Source organism: Taudactylus pleione, unplaced genomic scaffold (assembly GCF_031769625.1).
Source record: "Taudactylus pleione unplaced genomic scaffold, aTauple2 ptg000093l, whole genome shotgun sequence".
Lineage (NCBI taxonomy): Eukaryota > Metazoa > Chordata > Amphibia > Anura > Myobatrachidae > Taudactylus > Taudactylus pleione.
Window position 1 is genome coordinate 16,699,128 of NW_028284495.1, and position 23,678 is coordinate 16,722,805.

The 23,678-nt window shown below is 40.2% G+C and overlaps 1 pseudogene; it reads right to left on the reverse strand.

Moving 5' to 3' along the window:
• The window catches only part of LOC148526858 (uncharacterized), a 39,738-nt pseudogene that overhangs the window by 12,884 nt on the left and 3,176 nt on the right, over positions 1 to 23,678 (reverse strand).

The following is a 23,678-nucleotide window of genomic DNA, read 5'->3' on the forward strand; positions in this document are numbered from 1 at the left end:
CAAAGATGCTGACAGTGGGAATTTCAATGCTTGATTTTTGTAAGTTGTCTGCCATTCTACCAAATAAAACAGACTGTTACAAGAGATTTTTTTTGTGAGAGTCATCTTGAAGGTGTCTGTGTCACATTATGAATTTATTTTGAGTCCCATATTAGATATGTATTTGCATTCGAGATATGTGATATGTAATGGGATAACATAGGAGGATTAGATATGAGTAGCTGAATTATGCAGTGGAAGGCAGTGGCTAAAAATAGAGAGATTGTTAAGTAGCAGTGAGAAATAGAGTGCATGGGCGTATAGTATATTCACTAGAAAAGGTAAATTTTTTTAGTTAACCATAGTGAATAGCAGATAATATGCACATGGGAACAAGGGTGTGAGGTACGGAATTACAACAGGTCAAAAGTGAGGTCACAAAGAGCATAAAAATAAAGATAAGAACATTTTCAAAAAGCAGTTATAGCAAAAATGGGTTATTATAAATAGTTCATTTGACAGTATTCAGACAAAGCTGGTGCATAAGCTGGAAAGTAGGAAACAGGAACTCACTGGAGAGTGTTGGGTTTATTTTAATATTAGCAATGTTTTCATATAGATTGTTCACCTTTCTTCACAATGCATACCTTATAAAAGGTTACAAGCTTGCCCTTTCTCACCTAACATAATATGGGAATCAGTATGAGATGTTGGCGGCTGAATAGCCACCAGTTCAAATACTGACATTGAAAGGCCAAATGGTGAAGATCGGTAGCCTAACCCTCCCCTCTTCCCCCCTAACCCAAACCCTCCCTTAGTGGTGCCTAACCCTAACCTCCCTGGTGGGTGCCTAACCATATCCTCACCCAGATGGTGCCTAACCCTAACCCCCCATTCCCACACCTTAAACCTAACCATCCAGGGGAAGAGCCTAACCATAATTCCCCATGGGGGTGCCTAACCCTAACCCTCCCTTTCTCTAGCCTAACCCTAACCCTCCCCGTGGGGTGTCTAACCTTAATTCACCCTGGGGGTGCCTAATCCTAACCCCCCATCCCCCATCTAGACATTCGGGCTTCCGACGGTCAGGATGCCAACACCAGATTCATATTGTCCATCGGGCTATAGGCATTGGCATTATGCCAGGTGGCGGGATTCCGGTGTTGGTATTTCGACTGCCGGCATCCCGTCCACCAGCATATCAACTGCATCCCCATAATATGTACTGTACATAAATAAGATCAATTTCTTCTTTCTCCTTCACCACACATTACTTACCTACTTTGTAGGCACATTTTTAAATAACTTCATTATGCCCAACCCTATAACCACCATATTTTCATTTTTAGTGTTGAAAAGTATGGAATAATTTTACTATTTTAAAACAATGCTTATACTGAGAACTTAAACTGTAATACCATGTTGTCTAAATCACATCTACAACTCCCACATACAGTATCTACAATGCTTCTTTACCCTCTTGATTAAAAAAAAAACAGTACAAACGTGTGTGCTAATGTAAGGCTCAATCTGTTTAAAATTAAAACTTATATATTCCTGCCAGCAGAACAATCATTCTTAATATAGACAGGCTACATGACTAGATATGCATTCCAGCCAAAGGACCAAAAGACAAAACAATCTCCTTCCAGCCATATGCTAGCAATATTTTCTTCACATTATATCTACACTGCTAGCTTTGTACCAAATCAGCCACTAAGTAATGTATGTTAGCATGTGAAATGAGATAGTGCCCGCAATGAAGCCAGTCCTGTTTTAAACATATTCTGCAAATAAACACATCCAGATGGACATAATCAGACCACAAATTTAAAGCATTATCAATTTTTAAGTCCTATTGACATATAATGACTCTGGCCATATGTCATACAAACTTAGAAATGTACATGTTTAATTTTATGGTGTCATCCCTCAATTGTAATGTAAAAAAGAATAATTTCACAGCACTAACTCCCAGCAAAATTATAAAATATATGGTAATTATACTAAATTTAAATAAAACAATGAGATGCAATAAAGTCACTAACTCATCTCATAGTAAATAATAAAAAATAACAAAGCATGATAAATCAACAATGAATAGATTAAAAGTATCCCGCAATAAAATGGCTTTAGTGGGGTCCTAATTTAAATTGTAAAATATTGAACATAATGCAATTAAACGCTTAATTAATATACTGTACTAGGTCTGAGAGCATTTTTTTGTGATGTTCATAAATGTTCATTTTGGAGAACATGGAAAAATAAATTATTATAAGTGTAATTGACTATTAACCCCAAGTTACTCACAAAGTAACACTCATCCCCTAGAATTGAATATAGTAAAAATATGTATCTCTGGACACTGGTCCAGAGATACATATTTATATCGCACAGATAATCTGAATTCTTATTGTATTTCTTAGGAGAAAAGCACATGATGTTCTTGGTTCCACAGCAAGTGATACAACTGTGACCTATTAAGTAGGTTCCAAAAATCCTTCAGGCCAAACATATTGAATTAAAATTGGAGTGTGTCATAAAGGTTTTACAGAAACATGGCCTGCTATATTACCTATAAGCATACAGCTATTAAATAAGCACTTGATGCAGTGCTTTGCTAAATTGATGATTTGTACAGAAGTGTGTCTTAAAATTTGAGTATCAGTGTTATATAGAATGGTGTTAATCTAATTTTCATATTTTTTATTGGAAGTAATGTAAATGTAACACTATAGAGTATCAAATTTATTTCTAAATGTAAAAAATTTAATAAATTTAAATAATTCAAAATATAGGGGAGGGATTCAATTAGGAGCAATGTTCTTGTCCCTGCGAGTTAGTGTGGCTGTATGCCATACTTAAGGTATTGCTGGTATAGTGGATTTTTGTTCTCAGCTCCATTGGGCTGTGAGCAAAAATAAGTGAGCCCGGTGTGAGTCCCCATCACAAGGGGGAGTTAGTAACTATATCATAGCCGCCATTTACATGTTGTCATAACAGCATCTCGCTCTATTGTGTGCAGAGGTGAGATAATTGAATTCACCCTTACTGTTTTATATATTCATAAATATATCAAAATATTAATAAAATATTTTCAGATACATTAAAGTGTCAATATGGGATACCTGAGGTCAAATGACAGATTTGACAGACGACGATTACTATGATATAGTCACAACTAGCAGAATATTTTTTTAATAATCCCCTTCAGTGAGAACACATGACCCAGTGTGCCAATAGAGCATATTAGATAAAATTGTCTCATTACTGTATGTGTACTGTGTGTAACTTCAGAATGTCTAAACTTACTGCAGGATAAATACTATAATATAGAAGCTGATGGTAATCCTAAATAATGTCTGACAGACAAACATCATGAGATAAATACACAAAACCTGGCTAAATTACAAAAACATAATTTATGCATTTGAAATTTTGTATGAATGGGTTGTAATATATCTTAATCAAAAAGTTGTCAACATTAGTATTTAATCAGAGGATTTCTCCCTTTCAGTGGAAGCAAACAACAGAACATTTCAACAAACCATGTTTGGACATGAAGTCTAACTACAGTCAGATAGCTGCACATCCTAAAGAAATATTATAGAATGACAATCTAGTTCTGAAGGGAGAAATAAGTGAGGGGAATAATTGTGGCTTCCTAAAGAATGTTAAAGCGATTTGTGCATTATATTGTCAACCCTTTTTCTCAACTACTATACTGAGCAATCTGTTAAACACAAGAGAAAGTAGTACTTGCACTTTTTCTTCTTTTTTTTCTAGCTGCTACATAGTACCTGGAGTATAATCTGGAATTCCCTGTTCCTCTTGCATACAATGATAGCACACATCTGATCGGAGTATAATGTAATTCATTTTCTTTTTTACACTGTGCACCAAAGCAGTCCATTGACTTCTAAACCTGAAAGGACTAAAACTCATTCCAAGGGGGGCATGAAAAGTCTAAAGAATAGGCATGAGTTACCTTCATTTTGACTAATAGATTGCCACTAATCATGAAACCGTAAAACATCCCTTTGCTCATTAATTGGGTCAAGGTAGCATTGAAGGCTGAGAGACAGGCATCAGGCAATACTAGGAGAGCCCTTAAGATTATGTCTTCCAATTCTAGTACATAAACCCCTCATTTCCTTCTCTTTTTCAGTGTATAGAAGGTGTTTGATAAGTTACACTGGGGATATATAAAAAAAAGTAGTTGATTACATTTGGCATTTCTGAACACTTTCCTAAATTTATACAATATATTTAATAATGGAATTTTGTTGTCTCTATTCAATATCAACAATGGAACTTTCAGGTTTGTCCTCATTAACTTTGATTTTTAATAGCTACTGTATGGAACTGCTTACCAAAAACATTAAATTTAGGGATAGTATCCAAGGACCCTACCCTAATGCGTCTGTCCACAAACTCTGCCTCCGCATAAATAGACCAAAACATACAAAAGAACATCTTGAGTGTGGGATGGCGCTGGTAATAGCAATAAAAAATAGTATATATTGAAACAAATACTTAATATCAAGGTGTGTATTCCGGATCAGATTTTCCACTAGTTTTCAAAACCTCATGAAGTCGTGTCAGACATATGTGAGCAATGGAAACAACAAAGAACTTCTATAATAATCAAATGTATCAAACAAGATTTTAAGTGATAGTTTCTACATGCAATTATATCAGAATGGCATACCCCACTCAGAATAAGGGAGGTGTAGCCAAGCCTATAAAGGTTTCTTTAATACTGTAGCTTTAGAATCTTCTGGGGTAGATGGTAACAATAATAAAATAAAATAAATTACCTAAGTAATGGTTGCAAAGTCTGGACCTCCGCAACCAGTAGAGAGATCGCCCACAATGTCCAATGTTCAATGTCTGGAAGATGCTTTTTTGTGTAGGAATGTAACCACTGTCATCATACAATAGAGGTTTAACCAGACTCATGTACCCTGTGTCACCTACTGCTCCATGCACTCTACAGCTTCCTGCCCCTGTGCCTCTCCAACCTCCTGCCCCATCACTCCATCCTCCTGCCCCATGTCACTCCAGCCCCCTGACACACCAGCCCACTTTCTCTTTAGCCAACTGTCTCTTCAGCCCCCTGTTACACCAGCCTCCTGTCCCACTAGCCCACTTTCTCTTAAGCCCATTGTCACACCAGGGTTGTGAATTCAGTCTCCTTCAGTTAATGTATCTGGACGTGACATAGATTGAGGGCAGAACTGCAGTTCCATGCCCTTAAAGCACTTTTACTTAAGAAACTTGTACCCTTGTGAGCTTTCTCCCTTGTTGCCATGCTTTGGGCATGGTGGCTCTTCCACTTTGCTCACCCCGGATTACTATTCCCAATCAATGTCCACGTGGATAGTAAGTGATGACGTGAGGGTACATCTACTGAAGGGGATCCATCTGCAACAACCACACCAGCCCCATATCACACTAGCCCCCTTTCTCTTCAGTCCTGTCACACCAGCCAACCCCTTCCCCAGCCCCCTCTGACTTACCTTCTTCTCTTTAACCTGCATGCTCCTCTTCCTGCTCCTTGTAATATATATATATATATATATATATATATATAGTGCTGTGCACAACAATTATACTATATTATCCAGCTAGCATGCACCTCTTTTCTTTTTTTCCGCCAGGTGCATCATAGCTCCTCTTTCCCTGCTGTGACATCATGATGTTACATGCATGAATATGGCACCCGGCAGGCTGAACACAGACCCAGCAGGCTGTCAACTATTTGACAGCTGCTTCCGGTGTCTGAAATCAGCCATCAGGCACAGCATGCTACAGTATGCATGGCACCTTCTGGCGACTTTGGTGCCCAGAGCTCAAACTTTGGTATAACTGCCCTCCCTATGCCCGTGGATAATATTTTACATATATATATATATATACATATATATATATATATATATATATATATATATACACACACAGACACCAACACTCAGGTCAGTAAATTAATCATGAATGCAGGTAAGTATGCCAAAGATTGAGAGCCTTTTATTGCTCCATTTTGAGGGTAAAAAACATATCAAACATAGACTTACTTATTACCACCACACCACATGAATGCTGCAGCCCCCAGCATCTGTAATGGAGACACTTAATGCTGATGTCATCACCACATTCCCATAGACATGGAGACCACTGATACAAAAAAAGTGTGACTGTAAGTACATGATCCAAGTAATATAACAGTTAGAGTCATAAAATTGTTCCATCAGTGTGTGCACATTAACATCTATTTCCGCATAACATAGACAGCATGATAATATGTATACAATATAGAACACCAGTGCTAGCTATGTTCATATATTGTTAAGTAACATTTTATGACTCTAACTGTATGTTACTTGGATTGAGATGCACTCAATCCTTGGTTAATTGCAGTGGTGCAAGGTCCAGAATGTCTTAGTAATACAGATGTGTCCTGCTACAGCTTTGCTCCATATGCCATTTAGCACGCCATGCTAGTTGTGCCCTGCAATGCCGCTGCTTGGTGTTCTAAGGTTCATCATGCTGCAGTAAGGCACAATGTAATGTACAGTACTAAAGCGCTGGAAAAACCAGAGCATGTAATACAACTTTCTGTCCTCCAGATGTAGCCTTTTCTAAACTGCAAATCACATGCGTCAAATAGACAACAAAGTTTTTGTTGCACCATTTTCCAATTGGCTGATGGAATTTGTCCTTCTCTATACTATACAGTAGTACTGAACTGCATTTTGTCATTAATAAATAAAGAATTAAATCATTTGGTGTGTGAGTTGCATACTGTATCAGCGTTGGCCAAAAGACACATGTCCAGTAAAGACAGAGGTATTCAGATTTATTATTCTTAAGGAACTTTGCCGAATTCAATACATTGATCCCAACTTCCCACCAACTGTCATTTCCATGCTAAAGTATGCTACCCATATGCATTTTTATGCTAAACCGCTATAGACATTGTAATGTACACATTACAGGGCCATCTATACTGCACAGTAAACTGTCCTTACATGATGAAAAGATGCACAGGAAGTTTATCATAAAGTATTGTATTCAGTAATGTAGTTTTCACCCATGGAGCATTCTCCACTCAGCAGGTAAATGGTGTACTGCATGGCGTATAGTCTTTTGTGGCATTCAATATGTCACACCATTATGCATATTGACATGCTGCGGCAGAGAATCCAGAATTCTTTGGTATGAGCAAAGATATAGCCGGACACATCTGTGTGCACGTTCACTTTCTCCATAAGTTTTTTTTACAAGTAAACCATTGGAATTGTACATTGATAAGGGAACAGCTGCCAGCAGATAAATATGTGTGAGTGTAATAAAATTTTATAATCTATGGTGTGTGTCTTGTGGTTTTTTAACTATATTTTTTACAGTGGGAGTACGTGTGCCAATCCTCCTGCTGGCACTTGTAGTTCCAAAAGTGCCAAAGGGCAGGCACACGCTGACACCTGTAGTTCCACTGTAATAAACAATAGTTTTACTCTATTTTCACCACTATTAACCCTGCACCCACCGCTTCAGGGGTACGGGGAAGAGACCTGGCCTTCAGCTTAAGCCTGGGGTGCTCGGGAGAGGGGGGGACTCCTTTTTTGGGGGATCCCCTCCTCCCATGAGATCCCCAGCTTGGAGTGATAATGCTTTGGCTGGGGAAACCCAGTGAAATGGTCCCCTGGCAGTAGTATTACACCCCAGCTGGATTCGAGCCCAGTGTTTGTTTTAAAAATAGGGGGATCTCTATGCAAATTTTTCCCCCTATTTTTAAAACCAAGACAGGTTCAGCAGCCCAGTGCTGGTTCCTAACAAATGGAGGATCCCTACTTGTTTTTTTTCTCATATATTTAGGAACCAGGACTGGCTGAGCAGCCCGGCAGAGGTTATACTTTTTGTGGGGGGACCCAAAGTAATTTTTGTATATATTAACCCTTTAGGTAGTGTTTAGAGGCAGAAACATACACAAATCACACTGATCTGTGTATGTTTCTGCCAAACTGACTGCTGAGTATGTGCTTTATTTGAAACTTCTGTTTAGGTCCTAGTTTGCTACAATTACACCCATGATTGTAATCACGACTCTTGGTAAATTCCTGAGTTGTATCTTTTTCACTTAAAGTACTTTCAAGTTTGGCCGATGGTGTATTTAATCTTGTTCGCAAAGTCACCCGAGTTTTTCAGTGTAAATATAGAGATCTCTCTCAAACTCACTAGACTTTGGGCCTGATTCAGAGCCGCTCACAAGCGGCTGCTCATTCATTCCGAGCGATGTTTGCCCAACTGCGCATGCGTACGGATCGTAATACGCATGCGCGAACCATTCATTGCGGTCTGAAATCGAGCGCTCACAAAATAGCGAGTGCCTGCTAATTTGAGTGACAGAATGAGGCGTTTGTGGGTGGTAACGGGGGAAGGTGCTTGAAAACAGGGAGTGGAGATCCGAACGCAGGCGTGCTTAAAGGTCAAAACGGGTGTTTTATGGGTGTGCATAATTAAAACAGCAGCATCATCGACCACGTCACTGGGTTATTTTAAAGCCAGAACTGATCGCAAGATTGTGGTAGGAAAATCCAGACCACAAGCACTGCAAGCAGTTCAGTTGCCTTTCGATGTACTCGATTAATCTAATAAATAGCGGACATGACGTAGGATGCGAGCGGCCAGGGGGCATTTTTTACAAAAAAAAGACTGCATGTTTTGTTCGCTCGTTCAGACACAGAGGCGTGAACAGACCGCAAAGAGTGAACAGTTCATTTGAATAGCCACCCCTATTTTCTGGACGAGCGAGCGCTAATTGCATCCGGCTCTGAATCAGGCCCTTTGTCTTTAGTAAATTTCCAAGTTGAAAAAAAATGCCTGAACTCATGTGCAATCTTGACCAGACAAGAATCTTAGTAAATTTCCCCTAAGTCTCTAAAGTGAATGTGCATCTTTTGTTGTTTTATATATATATATATATATATATATATATATATATATACTTTTTTGTCAATTCCGCACTCACTTTGGAAAGATAAATGCTGGGGTGCAACATCAAATTGTGGTCCAGGTAGGTCCAAGGAACCACCAATAGATAGAGAGTTATTTCGGGGTGCACTCACCAGACTTCAAATAAGAGTTCAAAAAGACAGCTTTATTGCATAGAACGCTTTTTCATAATTTCATTGCTTTTTGAAGTTTGAGTGGCAGAAAATCAATAGGTTTTGTGAATTTTCAGATCATGTCTAAAAATGCTTAATGGGATGTGTGAACCATAAGATTTTTGTCTATGGAATTTCATTGCTTTTTTAAAATTTATTAACTATCAGGGTTTGGAGGATCAAACCGGGCCACCTGCATGGGAGAAGGGCAACAAAATGGTACATTAGCACAGGTGGAGAAGGCTGCCGGCACACAGGAGATGTTTTGTGGATGCACAGGGAGAGACAGCTGTATGGCTGGGTTGTAGAAGTGCAGGGCAGGGGCATCAGCAGGGTGCAGACCAGTGGCAGCAGTGGAACAGTGCACAAGGGCATCAGTGAGTGACAGAGGTGCTCACTGGTGCTGGGCATGCATCTGAGAATATAAGACATAGATGCTTGGATGAATCAGTGAGATCCATCTATGAATCTGTGTTACAGTTTGAAGTTGTGTAAAATAAAAATTAAAAAAAGGACATGCCCCCCCCAGACACAACCAGCCCTGGGTTTTTCACCACTTGTCCTGGTTGTGAAAATATGGAGGACAAATGTAGGAGTTTCCCCGTATTAAGCCCAACCAGCACCAGGCAAATCAAAACCAGTCCTGGTTGCCAAAATACAAGGGACAAATGACATAGGGGTCCCCCGTATTCAGCGCATCCAGCACTGGGCTCTGAGCTGGTCCTGGTTCTGGAAATACAGGGGAAAATAAGTATGGTTCCCCTGTATTTTTCAGAACCAACACCAGACTTTTTCTAGTAGTGGGCTAATGCCACAGTCAGCCCAGGCTAGGAATCCGTGGGGATTAGGGCACCCCAGGTTAACCCAGGGCTATCTCCAGCACCCCTGGGGTGGTGGGTGCAGAGTTGATAGTGTAATGTGGTTTAAAAAATTTAAGTATAATACTGTCTTTTGCAGTAGCACTATAGGTCCCCTCAAGCCTCACCTGCATGCTCTTTTAAATGGCTGCCACTTGCCCCAGGACTTCTACGGTGACTTTACTTGGAGGGCGCCGCCCATCCAGGACTTCCCTGGTGTCTTCTCTATTCAGCAGCTTTTCACTGCTGCATCCCCATCTTTAGATTTCACAAATTGTGCTGAGGCACTATTTTTTAAATGGGCATGCGCGGTTCTCACCATTGAAGTCAATGAATAGAAATGCTCATTGGCTGAGTGGTGAAAGGTGCAATTGTGAAATCCCACAGCTAAACTCTCATTTGGGTAGTACTGTCCTTGTAGGACAGTACTAATGTCCTTGGGTTGCGTATTATGTTTTTTTATTTTGCCAAGCCCATTGATTGCCTACTTTGGACCGCAGAGGACCAATCCATGCTTAAGGCCCCCATATATGGTGCAATTTGCATATGATGCAATCTTGTATGCAATCGCCCGTGAACTCTCTCTGGCAGCTAAAGTGAACGATGTGCAGCAAAAGTTGCATGATGTTCACCCAATCTATTGTGCATAATCTAATGATTTGCATAATCATTAGATTGAGTGCGATATGTCACAAATGCATGTAGAACGGACCAGGAAGATCTGTGAAACATGCATCTGTGTCATTGATATAGAAGCATGGATGGGTCAGTGAGACCCATATGTGCTGCTGTGTATTTCAATGACAAAGATGCATGCACGGACCAGGAGATCCATGCTATTCACATCTGGGTCATTGACACAGAGCACGGATGGGATCAGAGAGATTTGTCTGTGCTACTGCATTATAAAAATAAAATAAAAACCTGTGTAAAAAAAGAAAAAAATGGCTTGCCTTCCTCCGCAAAAAAGCAACCAGCTCCGGGCTTTTAGTGACCCAGTGCTGGTTGTGCTTAAATACAGGGGACAAATGATGTAGAAGTCCCCTGTACTTAAGCAAAATCAGCACTGGGCTAGTCAGAACCAGCCCTGGTTGCAAAAATACGGGGGACAAATGATGTAGGGGTCTGTCGCACTTTGCGCAACCAGCACTGGGCTCTGAGCTGGTCCTGGTTCTGGAAATAAAGGTGGGGAAATGAGTAGTGTTCCCCTGTATTTTACAGAACCAGCCCTGGACTTTTTCTAATAGGGGTCTGATGCCACAGCCAGTGGATCCCTTTCACCAGGGCCCCCAGCCAAAGTATCAACCCTGACCACTAGTCAGTCCATGCCAGGGATCCCTGAGGAGCTGGGGACCCCCTCAATTAAAAGGTCCCCCTCTCCAGGGCACCCCAGGCTGATAGCTCAGGGCTATCTCCAGCACCCCTGGGGAGGAGGGTGCTGAGTTGATAGTGTAAAGTGCCCCCCCTAAAGCACAAACAGCCATGGGCTCTTCCCTGCCAGTCCTGGTTGTGAAAATACAGGGGAGAAATGACATAGGATCCCCTGTATTTAACAGAACCAGCACACGGCTAATCAGAACCAGTTCTGGTTGCCAAAATACAGGGACAAACAATGTAGGGGTATCCCGTATTCTGCGCAACCAGCACTGAGTTCTGAGCTGGTCCTGGTTCTGGAAATACAGGGGGAAAAATGTGTAGTGTCCTCCTGTATTTTCAGTACCAGCACCAAACTTATTCTAGTGGTGGCTAATGCCACAACCAGGGGAGCCTTTTTACTGGGCCCCTGAATAGCAGCCCATTAACATGGGCTGCGATTCAGCCCAGGTGGAGATCCCTGGGGAGCTGGGGACCCACCATAAAGGGGTTCCCCTCTCCAGGGCACCCCAGGCCCAGGCCGTTAGCACGGGGCTATCCTCGGGTTGATTATGTAATGTGTAATGCAAAATAAAGACCTAAAATATTGTCTTTTTCAGAAACACTAGAGGCCCTAGCTAGCCTTACCCGCATACTGGTACTCGGAGAACCACAAGTACCAAAGGCGGGGCATTAAGGGCCCACTGGTACCTATAGTACTCCTGTAAAATAAATATATATAAAAAGAAAAACAGACACCGATTGTTTTAAAACTTTATTTTTCTGCACCTACACCTGGTTGGTGGCAGCCTTTAAGCTCTCTTTCATGGCTGCCGCTTCCCCCAGGACTTCCATGGCATCTTCATCTGGAGGGTGGTGGCCTTTAATCTCTTTCATGGCTGCCGCCCTTCCAGGACTTCCACGGTGTCTTCTTTCTTTGGCAGTCTTCAGCCGCTGCCCCTCCGCCATCGGACTGTCATGCCGTGTCCTCGCACTGGCTTATATAATCCAGCCGAGGGGGTAGGGTGATGTTGTTGTGAGCCATGATTTGCTCGCGGCAGCCATCTTTGATTTTAAAAAATGGTGCTGAAGTGACATTTTTTAAATGGGCATGCGTGGTTCTCATCCTTAAAGTCAATGGTGAGAACTACTTATTGGCAAAGAGGTGGAAGGCTCACCTCACCTCTGTACTGAAATCCCATGGCAGAGCTGTCATTCGTGTAATACTGTCCTCAAATAACAGTAAGGTTCGCTGGTCCGCGTATTTAGGGTTTTTTTTGCCAACACCCTGTATTGCCTACTTTGGAATGATGATCCACACATAGGATTTTTTATTACAAAAACACCATTGGATTTATCTACATGGAGAAGAGGACCAATGGGCTACAGGCATACATAGGTGAATATGTGAGATAGCGTGTATGCATGCACTGTATGTTTGAATAAAATGTTACTTTCTATGGTGTGTGTGTTCTATGGACTTTTAATATTGCTTTTGTTGTGGAACTACAGGTACCAGCAGTCTCATAAAGCCCCGCATGCTGGTACTTGTGGTTCTCCAAGTACCAACATGCGGGGGAGGCTTACTGGGAACTGTAGTTCCCCTGCAAAAGTCAATATATTCACTCTTTACTTGCACCACACTTTACATAATCAACCCGGCACCCACTGCCTGGAAGGGTCCCCAGCTCCCCAGGGATCCCCAGCCTGGGCTGACTAGCAGTCAGGTGTGATGCTTCGGCTGGGGGCCAGGTGAAAGGGCTCCCCTAGCTGTGGCATTACCCCCCACTAGAAAGGTCCATTGCTGGTTCTGGTAAATACAGAGGGACCCTATGCATTTTTCCCCCTCATTTCAAAAACCAGAACCGGCTAAGAGGCCAGTGCTGGTTGTGTTTCATATGGGGGACACCTACGTCAATTGTCCCCAGTATTTTGGCAACCAGGACTGGTTCTGAAAAGCCTGGTTTTGGTTGTGCTTAATATGGGGGATGCCTACATCATTTGTACCCTGTATTTATCTCAACCAGTACTGGGTCTCCAAAGCCCAGGGCTGGTTGTTTTTTTGGGGGGGCATGCAATTTTTTTTGTTACACAGGTTTTTATTTTAAACACAGAAGTACAGACGTGTCTCACTGATCCTGTCCCTGCTTCTGTGTTTGTTTATTAACACACAAATGCAGGTATCATGGATCTTTCAGATCCAAGCCTGCATCTGTCTGCTGCCACCTTCCCTGGGTCCTGCTGCCTGCACCACCACCGCTCACACTGTCACTGCAACTGCACCACTGCTGCTAATGCCTGCTACTATCCCCAGGTCCTGGCCACAGGTAACACCCACTACCCCCCCCCGGGTTCCGGTGCTGCTAATGACTGATTTCTTCCCTCAAGCCCACCACTGCTACTGCCCACACTGGCCAGCCATCTTAATGCACCCAAGTGTAGCCACAGTGAGCACATCTGCTGGAGGCTACTAATGAGGCTGCACAAGGAATTAAATCTTCCTATCTCTATAATGGTGCAATTGTGAGGTAATAGTTTAAAAACTGTAACTTTCTCAATAATCTGAACTGCAAAAGGCCCTACCCTGGAGCAATAGCTACCTAATAAAACAAACCCCAAGCCTAAATTTTCCCCCTACCCTGAGTTATACCTTCCCAAATATCTCCACATAGAGAACAGCAGAAAAGTGGTCCTAATTGAGAGTGTCAGAAAAAACTGACGGTTTGAACTTTAGATTACTCCCAAATCCTAATTTTTATGTTTTTGCCTGAAATTTGGCATGTAGCACCCAGCGACAGTTCTACCCGCCCATGCTAAATTTCAGCCCGGTATGTCCAATAGATTTGGAGGTGTAGCCCCTTAAATACCATGATCCCCCCTCTGGAATTGTCTATGGATATTTCCATTTTTTTCAATTGAACCTTAATATAAGGGCATAACTGTGAACTACCTGTATAATAAATATAAACAGCAGCGGCTCCTGTCCTCTTACCTGAGGGGGGATGCCCCTGCTGTTGGTCTGGCCATGGCCAGCTGGGTCCCAGCACTTGTGCAATAGATCTGGTAGGCACTGAGTCTAGCACATGAGCTTTGGTGGTGCTGCGCATACGCATTTCACTGGCTTCTGGGTGCTGCATTCACTGCAGCCCTGAGAAGCCATGTAGGGCTGCCTGAAAGCTAGAGCAGAGGCTTCCACTGGAAGCCACTCTCTGCTAATCACAGCATGGACTGGCAATCCAAGGGGGAGGAGACACCTCCTGGAGCTGCCTTTCCTGTGTGTGACTGGCAGGTGGCGCTTCTAATGGGAAGCCACTACCAGTCAAAATGTTGCCAGTGCAGTCACAGACTGCACTGGTTTACTGAACTGGAGGATTTTACTGGAGGGGCTGCAACCCTGCAGCCCCTAGGTAAAATCTGCCACTGTATATAAATCTTAATTGAAAAATTCATTGATAACAACTTACAACACACATACAGAGGCCTTGAAAGTAATGGGTCAGCAGATAAATAAAATAAATGTCAAATGGAAATTCCATATCCTCAAATTAGCGAAATGTCCAGCCTTAGGGTAGTAATGTTAACAGTTCCATGATTGGTGTTGGTGGAGTTCAGATTAGAAAATAAATCTCTTGCACAGTAGATTATTCCGCTTTAGGCACATGTTTGCTGTTAATTACAAATAGGGATGTGAACCCAGTTACTAATACAATGGAGGTCCCTAGGAAGAAGTATCTGCTGACCAGGTAGGTCTCTGACAGGTTTTGGTGCTACAGCTGACAGCTGTTGAAAAATGTCTATTATTTCATATATGCTTCAATGCATTTTATGCATGGTAATTATGAAAAAATGTTTTAATGTATTAGGCCTAAGGCCTAATGTGTAATATTTTATTTTGTTACACTATTATTTTGTGGAGGCTGTCTCTTTCATTAAAATACAGCTAGATTGGTAGAAACACTCTTATTAATGCTAGATTGTATTAAATTTAAAATATTTCCCTGCACTATTCATTGTTACAGTTCAGTATGTCCCTATCTGTGTCGAAGTGAAAAACCTTTACTTTGCCAGAAATAGACAGTTTCTTCCAAAAGATTGGGGAGGCCTAACATTTTGGAATTTGGAAAAATACCAGTTAACTTGTCTGCTCTATCAGATGAACAACTGGTTTTCAAGGACTACATTGATACTGTGGGTTAGACTTCAGATGGCACTAGTCCCATGTCTACCTGTGATTAATATGATCTGGCTTCAAAATAGGATTACATTTTCAGCTGATTCCCCTCTTAGGGCCATTGAGGCTAATCGCCTTTTGAGATGAGAGAGTTGATTTGACCATTTCAAGCCTGCATTTATCACTAGATGCTTTGTTTAGGGTCATCCTTGATCTTAATTTACAAGGCTGGTAGAGTAAGAGTATATCCCATTTATAAAATATCTTTAACAATGCTACTATTATGTCATTATCTGATATAGAAGTACAATATAATATTTACACCCATGAGCTTTTTAAGTACACACAAATACAACACTGGCAACATTTTTTGGGATGTAGAGAAAAGATCAACAGTAACAATGTAGACACAATGTAGACACAATGTTGACAGTTATGATGTCAACATTGTTAAAATGTCAACAGGCAACTGAATGTTGACATTGTCATAATGTCAACATTAAGGTTAGGCTGTGGGTGCAATGGTTAGTGTTAGGCTGAATGAGGAATTAGTGTTAGGCTGTGGGATGAGGGCAGGTTAGGGCTAGGCACTACAAGGAGGGCTTGGATTGGGGATAGTGGAGAATTACTAGAACATTGCCCTGACCTGGAGCTCTGACCCAGAAGTGATGGTCAGATGACCACTCAGGCCTCAAAGACAGAGCAGAAGCCACTGCAGCTTTTTGGAGCAAGTAAGTCACCGCTGGTCCACCAGGATGAAAAGTCAACATTCTAACATGTCAACATTTCATTACTGTCTAAATGACGCATGTAAACATTATTATGACTCATGCCATGAATGACGACATTATGACTGTTAACATTTCACACCCAAATACTTTTTTTCTGTTAAGTGTCAATGGGCAGTATGCCCTTTTCCCTGGGTTCTTTTAAAATTCATGACTCAGTCTCCTACATTAGTTATCTCCTCATGGTATAACAGTAATCTGTCCCCTGGATGAGTACTGTAGTCAAATCTTTCAGCAAAAAATACAGTGGGAAGCAAAGTTAAAAGTTTTGTTTTCAGGTTTTGCCTGGGATGATAACTTTATCAGAAATTATCACATAGCAAAATGTACAATGCATACATAGATTACACTAGATAACAACAAAATAGTTATTGACAGCAACTAAGGAAAATTCAGGTGTTCTTGACTAATTTCTCTGTGGTGATTCCAAATCCGAACTATCACATCAGGAACTAAAGTTATGGCCATCCAACTGTTGTAGGTATAAACATTATACAATAGCAATTACAGTGACTGATTACATGTAATCCTGATATGCATTTGTCATATTATATTCATCTTTCACATCACCATGAAGAAAAGTAAACAAACCTGTGTCAACCATCCAGACAACTACTGTTATATCTATGGAAGATTTATACCTCGGGATCAATGTTAAAACTTGGCTACGAAAGTGTTGACTGCTTCCGCCATTAATTTGGTGTGAAAGTTGGAGATCAAGACAAATGGTGGGCACCTCACATTTTCTGTACTGTGTGTAACACACGGCTGACACAATGTCAAGAGGCAAAAGGAAGCCTATGCCTTTTTCATTGCCCATGTTACGGTGCAAGCCAAAAAAAAGTCACCACTCAGACTGCTAGTTCTGTATGACAAACATCTTGGGTTTTTCAGAGAAAAATAAATTAAAAAACACTTATCCAGACTGTGGATCTGCTCTAAAGCCTGTTTCACATGATGAATACAATGTACAAACATGTACAATTTAAACTTTGGCAATGTCTATAACTTGAAATCCTAATATGATAGGTACATTTCAATTTAAGATTTGGAGTCAGCATATCCAAATTAGCCTAGAACACCATGAGATTTCCTAGTAGCAAAAATTTTGTTTCCAGTGTTATATGCTACTTCCTACAAATGCCATTAAATATGGTCATTAACTTTTACATTTTGCTGGTAAAATTGTGAGAATAAAGATACCTTCTGTTATTTTGTTTGTGATTGCCTCGTGATGAAGCCTTTATAGAAGAAATGTCCTAACCTAGAATTTGTTTTCTTTCACCATTTCCCTCTCAATTACCCATAATATAATAAGCATATGATGGTCATGTGATAATAGCTGCTCAAGCAGCAATCCCTCCTTATCATTTTTTAAAACATATTGTTAAAATACAAAATAGTTTTGTCAAAGAGACATTTGATAGTGAATATTCCATTCCAGCTTCTTCTCCATTTATCAAATGTAGCCAATGACATTTCATGTAGAGGGGCACTCATAGTAAATGAAATAATGCTGGGGTGCCATCCTTAGAACACGTAAAATACAAAGAACCCAGATTAATGCAAGGGTCAGGCAGAACTCAGCGGACTTCCAAATAGCAAATCGTGGTTTATCCAAAATACAATCAATGTTTCAAGACCACAAGGGTCTTTTCATCAGGTTATACATAAAACAAAAATGAAAAACAGTGCTTACCTATATACCAGTGTGTTAAGTGAAATCCTGGCATCCACTCAGTGTCGTCTTGTGGAGCGAAGTGTCAGGGACGTCATCAAAGAGCGATGACTACAGCAGGGGGCTCCCCGATCGTTGTGAAGTGAACTGTTGCTTGGAGATGGGTATCAAGCATCAGTGAGTGTCAAGTGGACGCAGGCTCCTGGCACTCCCTGAGAGGATGGCTGTGAAAAAAGTAATACATTGCAATATGTAATATCAAACTTGAATAACAAAAAGCATAAGAAATAAAAAGCATGAGGATAAGACTTGAACAATATATATATATATATATATATATATATATATATATATATATATGAACCCAAAGCAAAATGCTTGGATCAACTAACTTGCACACTGTTATAGAGCATGGGTAACAGTAATCTGTGGCCAATCTACAACTTAATGAAGAAGCATCAGTATTATCTGGGCAGCGTCAACAAAAATGTAAATAAACTATTCACAGACACACATTCCAGGAAAGTGTTTAATTTAATCCTCCCGGTGACACTGTATTGAGGGAGAAGATCTCCTCCCCTATAAAGTGGGGGTATATGGTCTATGATTTTATAGCGCAAGTCATATAGTTGATGGTTTGCCTCCTTGAAGTGCTTTGCCACAGGCTGTTCACTCATTTTACCACCAATGGCCGCTTTAATGGCCGATCGGTGTAAGGCCATCCTTTCTTTAAACATTCTTGTGGTTTGGCCTATATAACTAAGCCCACAAGAACAGGTAATCATGTATATAACATACTGTGTAGAGCAGGTTACCACATGCGCTATTTTGAATTCCTTGTTGGTATGTGGGTGTTTAAATGTTGTACCCACCTCCAGGTAATTGCATGTGGTACAGGAAATACACCTATAACATCCAGGTTGTTTAGTGAACATTGGTATGTTTTTTTGCGTTAGGGGAGTTATATCGCTTTTTACAAGAATATCTCTGAGATTCTTTCCCTGCTTATAACTCACTAAAGGGGATGTGTAATGCAAACCATGTAATTCTCTATCGCTGCAAATGATGGGCCAAAGTGCTTTAGATGCCCTAGGAATCACTGAACTTCCCAAAGTGAATTCTGTAACCAGAGGAATTTTATTCAAAACACTCTGTTTAGACAGATTGTCTAATAGCTTACTTCTTGGTATCCTCAACACTTCCTGTTTTTGAAGTAATAATTTGAGTTTGTTGTATTCTCTTTCCTCAAATTTTGCAACAATGTTGTCTATCTCTTGTTCAACTTTAGCATTGTTACTAGTGATACGGGCCGCACGTATCTTTTGAGACCTAGCCAGGCCTTTTTTCAATTTGAGGGGATGAAAGCTGCTGGACATCAATAACGTGTTCCTGTCCATTTCCTTAGTGAAAAGAGAAGTTTCAATTTTGTTGTTTTGTTGTTTTTTATTTTGATGGTTATGTCCAGATAATTAATGGAAGATTATTGATTCCTATATGTTGCTATTTAGCACTGCAAGTTGCTTAAGAAAGAATTGCTTTCCAGTCCAATAAAAAAACAATGAAATAGTACAGCCCGATACATATGCATGCGCACTGGTCCCAGTATACAGTCATCAATCCAGACGTCTGTGGTCACAAGAAGATGTGTGTACACTGAGGTCAGGACACAGCCTTTATACCTTACAGGCTTCAAAGTTAACAATGGGACAAATTGACAGGTTCTCATTGGTTCTTGCTTCTGGTCAATCTGGTCATTGGTCAGTTCATACGGTGTTATCAGGGGTATGGCTCAATTCTCCAATGGTCACATTGTGTAGCTTCCCACTGAACAACTGGTTAAAACAGGTTACAACACCGCATACTAGTAATAACATTCTAAACAATAACTCCCTATCATCCATAACTAGTGGGTGCATGATGCAACTTCTTTGCAGATAGAAACGGATGTCTGCAAATAAACAGGGATTTAGTATGATAGCAAACATGACATGTCCACTGTATTCTGAACCTTAGATCTCTTTTAAGTACATTTCACATCATAATTATTAGATAATAATACCTTTAATAACTCTGGTTATTAACTACAATGTGTGGGAACCATTTTATATGTATGCGTTCGCATTTGTGCGTCTGTGTATTGAAATAGCAAAATGTGTATCTATGTGTATGTATGTGAATATATACAAATGAGCGTCCATGTGTATGTATGTGAATACGCATACAAGCGGCTGTGTGTATATACTGTATGTGTGCATTATGTGCATCAGCGTGTGTTGTGAATATGCATTTTAGTGTATCGAATTGCACCGACGCAAAGTAGCATCCTAGTAACACGTCATCAGACCATAGAAAACTATATCGTCAGATAATAATTGTACAGTGATCATATCCAATTATTTGACTTTGACAGTCCACCCTTTGATAGCAAACATAAAACTATCACATTCTATTCTTAACCTACTTAGTCATGCATAATAAATTATTATCTACCATCAACAGTGTGCCTCAGGAAAGGGTAAAACAACCTCTATACACACTCAGTAGATCTATATGGGACCATTTGTAGGATGTGGGACCTCATAAAACCTATAAAGGAAGTTTTGGGGGAAATTGAGACTACATTATCTATGATGTTTAACGGAACATTTACAATATATTTTATTATACATGACCAAACCTATTCACATATTATTATCTGATGGTACATTCAATTTCAGGATTGTAATGCAGTTCTTCATCAACCTTAGTACCTATACCACCACCACTCACCACCATTAGAATTTAATTTTCATGGTTTACCTTGGTGGTACGTTTTCCACACCTTAACACAGTAAGAATACATTTGACACATAAACCAAATACTAAGATGACAACAAGTATAAACATAAGGAGCTTACCTATACTAGCAATCATCTCCTGTGCCCACTCTCCCAGACCGGAGAATCATTTTACAGGGTTTAACCATGAGAACAATTTCTCTACCTTTACCACAGTTTCATACAAGGAAGTATCATGGGCCTTCCAAAATTCCAACTTTAGTTGTAAGATTTCATCCATTTTCTGCTCCATCGCCTCTTTGGGGTCATTAGTATTATTGGTGATGTGCGTGCAACACTTGACTCCATACTGAGTTTCTAAGGTTACACAGTACCCACCCTTTACAGCCGTGACATAATTCAAAACCATCCTGTGTTGCACAATTTCTTTCTTGTAGGTTTGCAATTCCCTACCAGTAAACCTGATGGTGTCATCATACATCTCAGTTATATTATCAATCAGATATGCCAACGCTCGGATGTACCTGTAATTTATAACTCCTCTGGCCATATGGGTGATATCTAAGGCGGTGAGGAATTGAATCCCGGTGGATTGCTGTATCAAACTTGAGGCTAAGGGGTCTCCCCGGTCTGTGAGGTGCCTTTTAAAAATGCATTCATAATGAGTATGGGTATAAGGAGGGGGAGAGTTGTGGTGAGTGTCTATCATTTTATCATGTGTAAGGGTCATGATTTCTGGTAGTACCCTTCCAAGATAGCATAAACCTTCAGAGTTCGGAGAGAGACACTTGTACGCTTTCCTTCCACATATAAAATACACATCATCTGGGAGAAGGTAAGGAACTGAATGCATCATTATCATTGAACACATTATTCTTACAAAGAATCCAATTCTCATTTCCCCCATTTGACTGGTACACATTTCTGGTTGTATAATATTTGCACAGTACCCTACAGATACTCTACCAACCATTACTTTGTCGTATCTGTGTATGTACCTATACCGTAAGTATCTCCCACTTGAAATAATTCTGCATACAAGTTCAGAATCAATAGGCTCATTATCAGCACTATGTGAATAGGTCATTGTCTGATTGTTCCAGATCACTTCCCAATTTCCTGGTTTTCTGAAATTTGTGAGATTTAATCATACCAGGGATCTATCTACATTCTACATGGTACCGGTGGAGCTTAAGGCTAGGGGGTCTAGATATATTAAATTTCTTGTCCACCGATCCTCCCCCATGTAATTCAAGTACCTCTGCTAACTTTAATGGGTATGGCACTAATCCTGAATTACTCTGTCCTTGAGGTACTTGTGAACACACCCAACATTCTGTTTGGGTTAAGACCTTACTCACTAAGGAATGGTAATCCTCTAAAGGATACTCACCCAAATACAGATTACTCTTGGACTGGCTTTGTTGGATGCATTTCTCATCAACTAGGAATCCGCAGTACTCACAAATACAGTATTCCTCAGACAATAACCCCTTACACTGTCTCCGAGTTCCATGACTAATATTTCTCTTAACAATCCCTGAACTGAGTTTGACCATAGGTTGCCCTGATCGTTCTATTGCTCTCTACTCTGACTCCATTCTCTATCAACATCACTAACAGCCTCCCTCTCTGTCATCTATCCTCCATCACAGAAATAGGATATCCTAAAACAAATAAGAATGAGAAGAACCCTGGAACAAGAAAAAGTAACAAACAGATCACCACTCCATTGCTGAAATAGTAATCTGTACATGTCTCTGGCAGTTTTCACTGCAGTCTTTAGTTCTCCTGGAACAGGCTCGCGATCGATAGGTCCACGTTGTCTGTCTCAACTTCACCTTGTACCTCCTTCGGGTGGTTGACCTTTCTGCAGTGAGTGGAATGGACCCATGTATCTCTTTCTTTTTTTTTTCCAAAATAATTTTTATTGTTAGGACAACAAAATATTGTGATACAGATATATGCACAATCATCTTCAACATAGTAAATGAAACAATCACTTTGCAAGAACGATCATACAACAAAATTATTATAATATTTGCAGTGCGGAAAACCAGATATAAATTGTAGTTGCACATATAAGAAACATTTACATGCATTGTTACATATATTAATACTGTCAGTAAGTCGGTTACCATTAATGACATAGATCAATAACATAGATTGAGTTAAGTCAAAAAGGGGGGCCATTATCAAGCACTTAGAAATTATACCATGATGTTAATTGGAAACATTTCCATATGGAGTCCTTAATTGATGGGGAAAGAGTACGAATATAGGGTAACCATGTGGCAAAAAATCTTTCAGCATATTTTTCTTTATTAGTGGACGTCTCTGTCCAATCCATTGTAAACAAAAATATAATTCTAGGGTGTAATAATGTAAGAGTAGGTGAGTTAGGGTCAATCCATTGTGAAAGAATGGTCATTTTAGCTGCTGCTGTCAATTTGGTCATAAGTTGCTTATTTCCCTTAGTCAATCTCTGAGAATGTGTGTTTTCCGATATATTCCTAAATGCCCATTCTCTACGAATCACAAAATCAATTTTTAGAATTTCTTTAATATAATTATTAAGTTCCTCCCAGAAAACTTGTACCTGTGGACAATCCCACAGGCAATGCACGATGTCAGCGTTAGGCGCTGAGCATTTATAACAATTGGCGTCAGGCGCATCACCAATAATATATTTCAATTTAGGGGTGTAGTATGCTCTGTGTAATATTTTTAGATGCATTTCAGCATAAGAGACTGATCCCAGTTGTTTGTTCATTTTAAAACATGAAAGAGCAATAGGCTCTATGGGGATTTGTGGGAAAACCTCTTTCCATTTTGCAAGTCCTGTAGTACTTGTTTCTAAATTTATGAGTGGATCGGGCACAGGAATATATAAAAGATGTTGAAAAGG